The sequence below is a fragment of the Theropithecus gelada genome, unplaced genomic scaffold (assembly GCF_003255815.1).
Source record: "Theropithecus gelada isolate Dixy unplaced genomic scaffold, Tgel_1.0 HiC_scaffold_98, whole genome shotgun sequence".
Classification (NCBI taxonomy): domain Eukaryota; kingdom Metazoa; phylum Chordata; class Mammalia; order Primates; family Cercopithecidae; genus Theropithecus; species Theropithecus gelada.
This window is the reverse complement of record NW_020266597.1, coordinates 169-12,431: the sequence shown is the minus strand read 5'-3', so window position 1 is coordinate 12,431 and position 12,263 is coordinate 169. Positions and strand designations below refer to the sequence as shown.

At 40.6% G+C, this 12,263-nt stretch overlaps 1 pseudogene; it reads left to right on the top strand.

Moving 5' to 3' along the window:
* Positions 1-6,036: 6,036 nt before the first annotated feature.
* LOC112618102 lies at positions 6,037-6,617 on the top strand (annotated as a pseudogene).
* The last annotated feature ends 5,646 nt before the right edge of the window (positions 6,618-12,263 follow it).

The window sequence follows — 12,263 nt, the reverse complement described above, 5'->3', positions numbered from 1 at the left end:
AAGAGATTCTCTTTCTCAATACTTTAGGAATGGGGAAAGGATTCCCTATTTAATAAATGGTGCTGGGAAAACTGGATTGCCATCAGCAGAAAACTGAAACTGAAGCCTTTCCTTACACCTAATACAAAAATTAACTCAAGATGGATTAAACCTTAAATGTAAAACCCAAAACCATGAAAACCTTAGAAGAAAACCTAGGCAATAGCGCTCAGGACATAGGCATGGGCAAAGATTTTATGATGAAATCACCAAAACCAACTGCAACAAAAGCTAAAATTGACAAATGGCATCAAATTGAAGAGCTTCTGCACAGCAAAAGAAACTGAATCATCAGAGCGAACAGGCAGCCTACAGAATGGGAGAAAATTTTTGCAATCTACCCATCTGATGAAGGCCTAATATCCAGAATGTACAAAGAACTTAAACAAATTTACAACAAAACAAAACAAACAAACAAAAAAAACATCAAAAAGTTGGTAAAGGACATGAACAGACACTTCTCAAAAGAAGACTTACGTGGCCAATAAACATGAAAAAAGCTGAACATCACTGATCATTACAGAAATGCAAATCAAAACCACAATGAGATACCATCTCATGCCACTCAGAATGGCGATTACTAAAAAGTCAGGAAATAACAGATGCTGGTGAAGCTGTGGAAAAATAGGAAAGCTTTTACACTGTTGGTGGGAATGTAAATTAGTTCAACCATTGTGGAAGACAGTGTGGCAATTCATCAAGGATCTAGACGCAGAAATAACATTTGACCTAGCAATCCCATTGCTGAGTACATACACAAAGGAATATAAATCATTCTATTATAAAAATACATGCACATCTATGTTTATTGCAGCACTGTTCACCGTAGCAAAGACACGTAACCAACCCAAATGCCCCTCAATGATAGACTGGATTAAAAAAAAATGTGCTAATAGGTGACGAGTTGATAGGTGCGGCAAACCACCATGGCACACGTATACCTATGTAACAAATCTGCACGTTCTGCACATGTATCCTGGAACTTCAAGCAAAATTAGAAACAAAAAAAAGAAATAAAGAAAGGAAGTTGGTCAAAATCAGGTGAAAATACAACCAAGGAATTTAAGAGAGCAGGATATGGCTGTGTATAATTGAGGAAAAGAGGAGATTAATAATGATTAAGGAAATCCCAATACAAAATTTACACATCAGGTATAAATAACAATAAATTATTTTTCATTGAAATTCCATTATGCTTGCATATATTTTTTTAGGCAGCCTAAAAATACAGAATTCTGTCATGAATTCTAGAGAGGCTGAAAAATGGTCTCACCTCATTTCAAAGTCCTATTTATATTCAGTCAGGAAATGGTGGCTTGTAGAAATACCTGACAGAGGAGCAGCATCTAGAGTGAAGTGCAGAATACACGTGTTGATGGTTAACTGATTCTGGCACCTGGCACATTTGTTTCCTGGCTCTCAGAATTCCAGAGCACACTCCCATATGAAGGTAGTCTCCTAAACTTAAGTAAAATATACATCTTTGCTGGTTCTGGGAGCTGACACACTTTCCCCTTTCCTCCCTGCTTTTCCGTATCACATTTTTCACTCCCATATCACGTTAGTTTCCTTCCTCTTCCTCTAGAAATCGGCACTGTGGTCTCTTCTTCACTCACCGTGAGCCTGCACTGCCTCTTCACGCAGCTGTTTTCAGTTCTCTTGTGGGTTTTATCCATCACTTTCCCATTAAGAGTACAAAATCACAAATGAAAGCAGAAGTTCAGTGAAAGTTCTAGGTTTTTCAGAAGCTCTTTTATAAAATACTCTCCTTCCTTTCTTATGATGAATATTTCTGAAAGAGGGAATGTCCCTGTTACAATGACATAACAGTAGCTTAGCAAAAAAGGAAATAAAAGGCAGGTTCCATTTACTTGGAGACTGTGAAACATTTACAGGGAAAGAGATCCACCAACTGGTCAAAATGCACCAAGACAGCAGCCAAGTCTGGAGAGCAGGCTGTTAGTGAGAAGTAGGCCTCCTTGCAGGAGATGTATCTTCATAGCTAAAAAGAGGCTCTTCCCAAGAAAGAACTGACCCCGGTACTGGAATTAGGCCATTTCCCTAACTTTTGGATCTTAGAGAGAAAAAATACTCCCAGCTTCAGACAGGACCTGTCCTCTTGGGGCAATGGACAGCTATGGGGAAAGAAAAAGGGTCAGGATGTGTCCCTTTCCTCCACCCTGCCCAGCCTCCCCGGGGCCTCCTAACTTATCCCTTCCTCTATGTATTGTGCAACACCAGGAATTAGAACAGCCTGCCAATCTGGGTGTAGATTTCAAGGGTATTTGACTTTTGGTCTCTCTATCATGGTTGTGGAACTCTTCATAGATGATATCCTGAAATATATTTTCCAAGTTGTTTGTTTTCTCCCTGTCTCTTCTAAGGATGTAAGTAATTCCTAGATTTGGCCTCTTTATACAGTCCCCTGTTTCTTGTAGGTTTTGTTCATTGCTCTTCATTTATTTTCTTTAGTTTTGTCTGACTGTCTTATTTCAGAGAGCCAGCCTTCAAGACCTGAGATTCTTTCCTCAGCTTGGTCTATTCCGCTGTTAATACTTGTGATTGCACTGTGAAACTCTTGTAATGTGTTTTTTAGATCTATTAGGTCCATTAGGTTGTTTTTCATACTGGCTGTTTTGTCTGTCAGCTCCTGTATCCTTTGATTGTGATTCTCAGTTTCCTTGGTTTAGGTTTTACTGTTTTCAGGAATCTCAGTGAAATTCCTTTCTATCCATATTCTGAGTTACATTTCCGTCATTGTAGCTAACTTATTTTGGTTAAGAACCCTTGTTGAAGAACTAGTGTGATTATTTGGAGGACATAAGAAACTCCGTCCATTTGAGTTACTGTAGTTCTTGCATTGGTTCTTTCTCATCTCTGCATATGGGAGTGCAGCTTGAGTTCAATCAATAAATAGACTTCTTTTCTGGATGTTTTCACAGGGCTGCAGCTTTGTGCAGGGTCTTTATTTGTAGCTGACTTGTCTTTGGTTTAATGAGGGTATGTTAGTGAGATATTTTAGTGTTGAAGCTTTGGGCATGATCTAGTAGGTGACCCTTAGGCGTGGTGGTCAGTTGTCAGGCTCTTGCTCAGTCATGTGGCTTTCCTATATTTCCTCACGGTTGCAGCCGTGCTGCTGAATGCTATGAAATTGTGGGCTCCTCTCCCACTTGAGTGCTGACTGTAGCTTGTATCTTGGCACTCCCGGGCTGCCCACAACAGCTCTGGTATTATGTGAGGGTTAATGTTTACTCCCCAGCTTGGAGGCATCGAAGGAAGGGACCTTAGTAGTAGTTGTAACTGAGGGTCTTTTGCTTGTCTCCTGGGTGCTCCACCCCAGAGATGCAGGCCAGCAATCACTCAGTGCAATCTGCCTGGAATGGGGGTGTCTGTGCTGTGGGCCCAAGCCAGGGGTTCCCTGCCTGGTGATGTGAGGGGTGGGTGGTTGACCAATGGGAGACAGACTGGCCTCCTCTCTTGGGTTGACTGCAGCTTGTTGGAGGTATGGATAAGGCACTTGGGGTCTTTGCTGCGTCATTAGTCCCAAGGTAGCTGGGGTGGCACCACTGCAGAGGCAATGGTAGACAGGCTTTCTGTTGCCCCTGGTTTCTCCACCTCCAAGAAATGTGAAGCCATGTTAATGAGAGTGTATAGCCAGAGGGGTGGGGTGGCTGCACTGCTGGTGTAAGCTTGGGGCTTCACTTTTTGGGAAACAAGAGGTGAAAATCTCACGAGGAGCAGAGACTTTTCTCCTCCCCATATGGTAACTGCAGCGTGCAGTAAGTTCAGGTGACTGTGGCGTGCTGTAAGCTTATAAACAAAGAGCTTCGGGCTCTTTGTTTCTTCCCCAGACTCAAGGCAGCAGGGATAATACTGCTGCTGTGGCAGTGGCAGAGGTAGGATGGCTCTGGGAGCCTCTCCCTAGGGAAACTCCAGGCAACTACCAGTGGATATGCTCAGCCATGGGTGGGGTGACTGTTCTGCAGACACGGGCTGGGGGCCCTGCCTCCTGAAGGATAGGGATGGGGATTCCCAGGGAAGAGGGGCTGAATTCCTCTTTCTATGGTGGCTGTGGTGTGCTGGAGGTGCCAGTGTAGTGACTAGGCCATTTGTTCCTTCCCCAGCCAGAGGGCTGCTGGGGCTGTCCCACTGCAACGGTAGTGGTGGATGAGTTGTGGGTTGACTCTGGGATTTCTTCCTTAGAGAAATGCTGGACTGCCTGATTGAGGTGATGAGGCAGGGGAAGGGTGCCTGTACTGGAGTCTCTGGTCAGGTGTTCCTGGCCAATGAGGAGAGGTGACAACCAGGAATTGTATGGAGAACAGTCTGACCACTCTTCTGTGGGTAGTTGCTCTGTGCTGGAGATCTGGACCGCCCCCTGTTCCCTGCAGACTCTCCGGAGCCTGGAGAGAGCAATGGCAAGAGCTGTGAGACAGCAAAGATGGCAACTCACCCTTCTCACTGGGAGCTCTGTTACAGGGAGTTGCAGAGCTGCTATTGGCTCGATAGCCCCAGCTGGTGGCTGCAGACCCAGGCCTGGCAGACACACCCAGTGAGGAGATAGGGGATCAGGGATCCACATAACACACAGTCTGGCCATATTTCCATAGGGCTGCTGCAATATGCTGGGGTCCACTCCAGACCACAGTCACCTTGTATTTTTCAGTATCTGAAGGTATCAACAGGGAAGGCTATGAAACAGTGAAGATGGGGGTCTGCCCCTCCCTCTGGGAGCTCTGTTCCAGAGAGGTGAAACCTGTTGCCTGCTGCAACATACCTGCAGGAGGTGACTGGAGACCCCAGTTGGGATATCCCGCCCACTGAGGAGAAACAGCATCAAGGACTCAGGTGAAAAAACAGTCTGACCACTTTTTGGTAGAGCAGCTGTGCTGTGCTGGTGGTCTGCTACCACTCCCAGCACAGAAGAATGGCATTTGCAAGAATGGCTAAGGCAGCTAAACAGCAACAATGGCGACCTACCCCTGCCTTTGGGAGCGCCATCCCAGGGACATTCAAAATTGCTGTCTGCCTGAAAACACTGGTGGAGGTGAGTGGAGACCACACTGGGGAGATTCCACCCAGTGAAAAGAAACACGTTGTGGGATCCACGTGAATAAGCAGTCTGACTGCTTCTCTGTAGAGCTGCTGGGCTGTGCTGGGTGGCTGCTCCAGTCCTTAGCTGCCTTGGATTCCCTAGAACCCAAAGGCTCCAATAGCTAAGGCTGTGAGACAGCAAAGATGGCAGCCCACGCCCTGCCGCTGGGAGCACCATGTCAGGGAGGTGTGAGGCTGCTACCAGTGGCTGGCTGGATTCCCAAGCCAGTGGGTCTTACCCTGAGACAGGCCGTGGAAGGGGGGACTGCCACTTGTCACTGCTCAGCCCCTGGATGAAACCCCTTTCCTAGGGGTATGTAAAGGGGTCTAGCCTCCTGCTTGGCTGGAGTCATAGCTTCTTTTGTGGGAGGCCTGGGTAGCTAAGACTCCAGGGTCCCCACGCATGCCTGAGCGGCTGCTCTGCTGAAACACCAAGTAGCCCTGCATGTCAGACTGAAGGCTGTGGTAGAGTGGGTTCACTAGGAGATCTCCTGATCTGAGGATTGCAAAGATCTGTGGAGGAAGCGTGGGTCCCCAGGGCTGCTCACTTACTCACCACTTCCCTGGGCGGGAGAGGCTCCCCTGGCTCTGTGTCACTCCTGGGTAGGCAGTCATCCTGCCTTGCTTTGCTCTGTTCTCCATGGGTCAAGTTGTTTTCTTGAGTCTGAAAGTCTGTACCTGGATGTTTCAGTCGAAGGTGCTGTATTTACTTGCCTCTTCCATTTCTCTCCATGAGAGTGGCACACACTATCAGCTTCTGGGTGGCCATCTTGGTCAACTCTGAAAACTCTTTGTTTCCAACTGTAAGTCATGCATAAAAAGAATGCCTTCAGAGAAACTGGAGTCCAATGTTCATCCAGACTTGAGCTCAGCCAGGCCAGCAGCACCCTCGTTTCCCCACAGTACTCCTGCTTCTTCTACTGGTGGCCCTGGTGCTTTGCAGCTGTGGCCCTGTTGGATCTCTGAGCTATGATCTGCCTCACAACCATGGCCTACTTAGCAGGAACACCTTGGAACTTGTTGGCCAAATGTGGAGAATCTCTGCTTTGTTGTGTCTCAAGGACAGAAAAGACTTCAGGTTCCCCCTGGAGTTGTGGATGGCAGCCAGTTGCAGAAGGCCCAGGCCGTGTCTGTCCTCCATGAGATGCTGCAGCAGATCTTGAGCCTCTTCCCCACAAAGCACTCCTCTGCTGCCTGGAACATGACCCTCCTGGACCAGCTCCACACTGGATTTTATCAGCAGCTAGAAAGCCTGGAGTCTTGCTTAGGGCAGGCAACAGGAGAGGAAGAATCTGTGGGGGTGATTGGGGCCCTACACTGGCCTTGAGGAGGTACTTCCAGGGAATCCAGGGAATCTGCCTGAGAGAGAAGAAATACAGTGACTGTGCTTGGGAGGTTGTCAGAGTGGAAGTATGAAATCCTTTTCTTCATCAACAAACTTGCAAGGACTGAGAAGTAAGGATGAAGACCTGGGGTCATCCTGAAATAATTCTCATTGATTAATCCACCATATCACACTTGCACATGTGTCTTTGGTCATTTCAATAGACTCTTATTTCTGCCTTTGTCACAGAATTTATTGAATTAAACTCAGCAAATACCTTGTTAACAATATTTAGCAAGTATATGTTAAAAACATTCAGTGCTGGCCTTCGGTTCCTAAAACATGGCTACTCTGATGTCATTTATTTGCTTACGTATTTGCACTCTTTCTGCATCTGTTTCATTTATAATATTTAGAAATTTTACATATAATAACATGTTCATCTTTACATAGTATTAACATTTACAAATATATTTATCTTTCCATGTTATTCAATTTGCATGTGTTTTATTCATTAAATTCTCATTTGTTTTACCCATTAAGGAAAATATCTTGAAATAATGTTTTCTAAAAACAAAATCCACACCCACATTTTGAACAACATTGAAGAAAGGACGATAAAATGTATTTACTCATTTATTCCATTCGCATTATATGTATATGTTAAGTAAGTGGCAGATTGTAAAATTCCCCTTAAGAAATACAATTGAATGAAGCATTCTCAGTCTTACAGAGAAAGAGATGTAAAAACAGTACTAATGCTTACTTTATTGCAATTCTTTTAAATGCTTGGAAAAGAAGTAAAGGAAAACAATTTCTCACAGCAGAAGCTTTAGGTACAAATGATGACAGGAAGGAAAAAACTATATTAGATGTCCTTCTTAAGGTACTTGGGATATGTGTACAGTTGACCCTTGAACAGCATGGGTTTGAACTTTTGAACTGCATGGGCCCACTTATACAGGGTTTTTTTTTCCCCCCAAATACACTTCACTTTCCACATCTGCATTTTCTGCATGTCAAACTAAACACGGTTAGAAAATACCGTATTTGTGGGATGTGAAACACGCATATATGAAGGGACTGCAGGACTTGAGTATGCACAGATTTGGGTATTCGGAGGACAGGTGTGGAGCCTTAGAACCAAAATCCCATGGATACCAAGGGAAACAGTGATTCCAGAATCTTATTGGCAGCTGGGAATATGGGTCTAGAATGAACAACAAATGTGACGGGCAACGGTATTAATTTGGGGTTTTTTATTGCATGTCTGGTATTGAGGGCATGAGAATGGATATTAGGGAATCCATCACCTAACATAGTTATAAATAGAAGGAACGTTGAGACAGGATCTAAACCTAGTCCTACAGATCCTCAACAGTCATAGGTAGGGCAGAGAAGGAGAGTCTGTGAAGGGCAAAGAGCACTTAGGAGAAGTGGTCAGTGCAGTTGGAAGGAGAAATAGGAAAGAATGAGGGAGAGACAATGAGGGGTAGACAGTGGTGTTTTCAGGGAAGATGAAAGCTGACATGTCCTAATGGACTCAAAAACAGATGCCATCAGTGACCTTAGGTGGATCTGGTTTAGTGGAATGAATGGGACAGAAACTTGATGGGAGTGGGTTGAATAAGACACACAAAAAGGGCATTTGGGTGTACTATGTATAAAAAGTTATCTTGGGAAGCTTGTTTTTGGAGTTGGGAAATATGATGATACCTGTAGGAGAATGTGGGTTAACATCTTCATGCATATGTTATTAGTGTTTTCTGAAAATCATTTTCAAAGAGTAGATGAATTGGAACAAAATCTTTAAACATTTTTGTATATATGTGGTTGAGAAATTTAAATTTATGGATTTAAGGTGCACAACATAGTGTTTTGCTCTAATTATCTCTTGTGTAATGATTCTGACAATCAAGTTAATTAACACATCCATCACCTAACAGAGTTATAACATTTCATTGTGTATGGTGAGAACACATAATATCTACTCCCTTAGCAAATTTGAACTATACAATGCACTATTATTAACTATATTTCCCATGCTGTACTGAACATCTTAAATATTTGATTTATTGAACCTATTACTTATTTAGACATTTGATTTAAAATGTTGCTTATTTATTTGGCTAAAATGGTAATTTATCATTATTCTAATTAATATTACTTGGTAGTAAATTTCAATAGTAACCCATTTACTTGCTAGTTTAAATTCTTTTTTCAATCAAGTTTTACAATTTTGATTTTATTTTACCTGTTATTTCATTTACTCTAGTTTCTGTGTAGGTTATTTACATTATTGATGTATAATTTTATAATTCCTAATCATTGTCAAAACATTTCCTATACATTGTAGCCACAATATTTTGATGGATATTTATTTTTTATTTCATTTGTGTACCAAGCACTGAACAGTTCTGTGTATATTTTTCCAAGCACTGTCTAGAAAATAGAACCACATGCCTCCTTAACTCTTTTGATTTTACACATATTCAGTTTCTGTTCTTGTAAATATGCTTTTACATTTAATTATGTAATATAATTTTTTTCATATGAGAATCCAAATTAATTTTTTCAGAGTGACAAGCAATTATTGCATAACATTCTATTGACATTTTATTTTTTTCTCATTAATAATAGATGCAGCTCTACCATAAATCTAGTTAATTCTGATAATACAATGTTCTGAGGTTATTTCTGTATTAATATGGTTGCTAAACTTACTAATTGCTACACTTATATTACTTCTGGTATTTTGAAACTCATTTAATTCTTCTGATTGAGCTACCTAAATTCAAGAATTCCTTTATACATTTTAATATTATTGCTTGCATTATTTCCTGATTAAATTTAGAGTTGTTCTAAGATAGACAGCATTGGCTTCATGAAATCATAAACATTTGTGAATCCTAAAATGGCTAATTATGCTATATAACCAAGAATGTCAGATAACATAAAAATGAATGAGAGAAACTAGATTAGAGACCTGAGTGTAGGCTGGTATTTAGTGATATACTTCTAGCATGTAGTGTGTAGAAGGCAAAAATAGTAACTTTATAGGACAGAAGTCTAACAAACAGCATCTTAACCAAGTGATTAAGTTAACATCAGCAGTAATAAAACACATCAATATCTTGTATCTTGGATATTGTGTGATGAGATGATCAGATAAACTCTGTGATTTTAATCCTTTAAACACATAACCTCAGCATAATCATGAGTTAACATCAGACAAATCAAATTGATGAACAGTCTATGAAATAAATGACCAATATTCTTCAAACATTTCAATGTCATGAAAGCCAAAGAAAGACTGAGCATGTGTTATAGATTGGAGGAGACTGAAGGTATGACAAGAAAATGCAATGTGAGATTCTGGATTGATTCTTGAAATAAGATAAAACATCGGTTTTTAAAAATCTGAGGAAATCTTAGTAAAATCTGAATGTTAGTTAGTAATATTGCCCCAGTGTTCATTTCTTTGTTTTGATTCATTATACCATGGTCATGTATGTTGCTAACATGAGAAGAAGCTGGGTTAAGGCCTAAGCAAAATCTCTGTAGTGTCTTTGTAATTCTCTGTAAATCTAAAATTCTTTCAAAGTAAAAAGTTAAAAATGAATAGATTTTCAAGATTCTAGACCTTACTGATTTAGCATTTGTTAATGGATTTAATTGTTTTAAATCATTCATTAGATTCCTAATTTTTTTCAGAAGACAGAAAATTCTATCTATAATGTAACTGTCTGAAAGATTGTTCCTTAGCCATTAAGGTTCCTCCAGTCAGAATGTGCAATCAATCCAGAAACAAACTCTCTGGCCTGCAACATAAAAGGCATCAACCAGCTGCCAAGTGAGGTGATTTAGACTTCGGTCATCTCAGTCCATCTCCTCTAATTCACTGAGATGTAGTCTTGCTTTGTCGCCCAGGCTGGAGTGCAGCAGTGTGATCTCCACTCACTGCAAGCTCCAACTCCCATGTTCAGGCCATTCTCCTGCCTCAGCCTCCCGAGTAGCTGAGACTACAGGCACCCGCCACCATGCCTGGCTAATTTCTTTCTGTATTTTTAGTAGAGATGAGGTTTCACTGTGTTACCCAGGATGGTCTCGATCTCCTGACCTCGTGATCCACCCGCCTCAGCCTCCCAAAGTGCTGGGATTACAGGCATGAGCCACCACGTCCTGCCAGTACATTTTATTTCTATGCCGTCAGTTGTTATGTGTCCTCTGTTGTTTCTGATTTTCAACCGATTTTTCTCTACTGATCTCTTAATACAGTTAAGGGCTTGTCAATTTTGTTGATCATTTCAAAAGACCAAGGCTTAGTTCCATTGATTTTTTAATTGCTTTTCTATTCTGTATTTTATTAATTACTTCATTAATAAAATTTCATCTTTCTTATTTTCTTCCTCTTCCTTGCTATGGTTTATTTCTTCTTTTTCTACTTCCTTAACTTGTAAAGTTAGTTCATTGGTTTGAGGTCTTTCTTCTTTTTTAATATAAGTTTTATCACTTTCAATTTCCACTTTAGCTCTGTTTTCACGGCATCACATACATTTTGATATGTTGTGTTTTCATTTTCATCTCACTCAAGATATTTTCTAAGTTCCCTTCTGGTCATTCTTTTTTTTTTTTTATTATGTTTTAAGTTCTGGGGTACATGTGCACAACGTGCAGGTTTGTTGCACAGCAACACATGTGCCATGTTGGTTTGCTGCACCCATCAACTCATCATGTACATGAGGTATTTCTCCTCTTACATGTTTATCACATTTAGACACACATTTCTTTTCTCTTAGTTCCCATAAATTAAGATGAAAAATCAGATCACTTTTACCTCCTAGGAAAAGTGAAGTGAGAAATATAAATATATTTGTTGTGAATGCCACACAGAACCAACGTATAACCCATCTAAAAATTATATTTATATTCTTTCATTGATATTAACCTGAATATGAAAATGAAAGAAATCAAAATATAGAAAAACACATTTTCACAGTAAAATACTACATAAAAAATGAATATGCAGAAATTCTCCACACAATCTCAAGTAAACAAAGAAAAAATACTGTCTCCCCCAGTGTTTCAAAGACTAAGAATAACAACTTGGGCAAAAATGCCCTGTATTCTCAGGGTGTGATAAAAAGGATGAGCCCAAAATGTAATACAAACTTGTTGACTGAATAAACTACTAAATACATGTACAAAATATACATTTCTGAAATCAAGTTTCCTCTATTATGGAAACCCCGGTGCACATTTCACAATGCAGACTATTTTAATTGCTCAATGATATAAAGAATTTATTTGAATCATTTAAAATAATGAATAATAAAATGTGTTTGGTTATTTTCTAAAATTGATCCATTTCATAATCTCTACCTTTATATAAACAGGCTCATTTTCTATTAGTGTCATCTAAAGATTATCACGTGATTTGAAGCTGAAATTTATAAATGATGGAAAAATGATGTCACAAGTATTTACAGTTCACATACACATTCTGGGGATTTGATTCAGGGAAGGAAAGCTGTAGAACTATCTGGGGGACAGAGGCTATTATTCCTTACTTTTGGGAAGAGTAAATTGTCCGATTCCTATAAACTGTGTGAATGGGAGAGATTGAATTTAGATATGTGAATCTGTATTTGACACCAGGCTGGTTATTTTCTATTATAACAAAGTAGAGGGCAGATCAGAGAAGAAGTCATAAATGGTTAATATAGTGCTGGGCAGAGGATGATACTGTGCTGCTCTTGCAATTGGGATCCCAGATCTACATGCACCTTAAAAAACTAGAATCCCA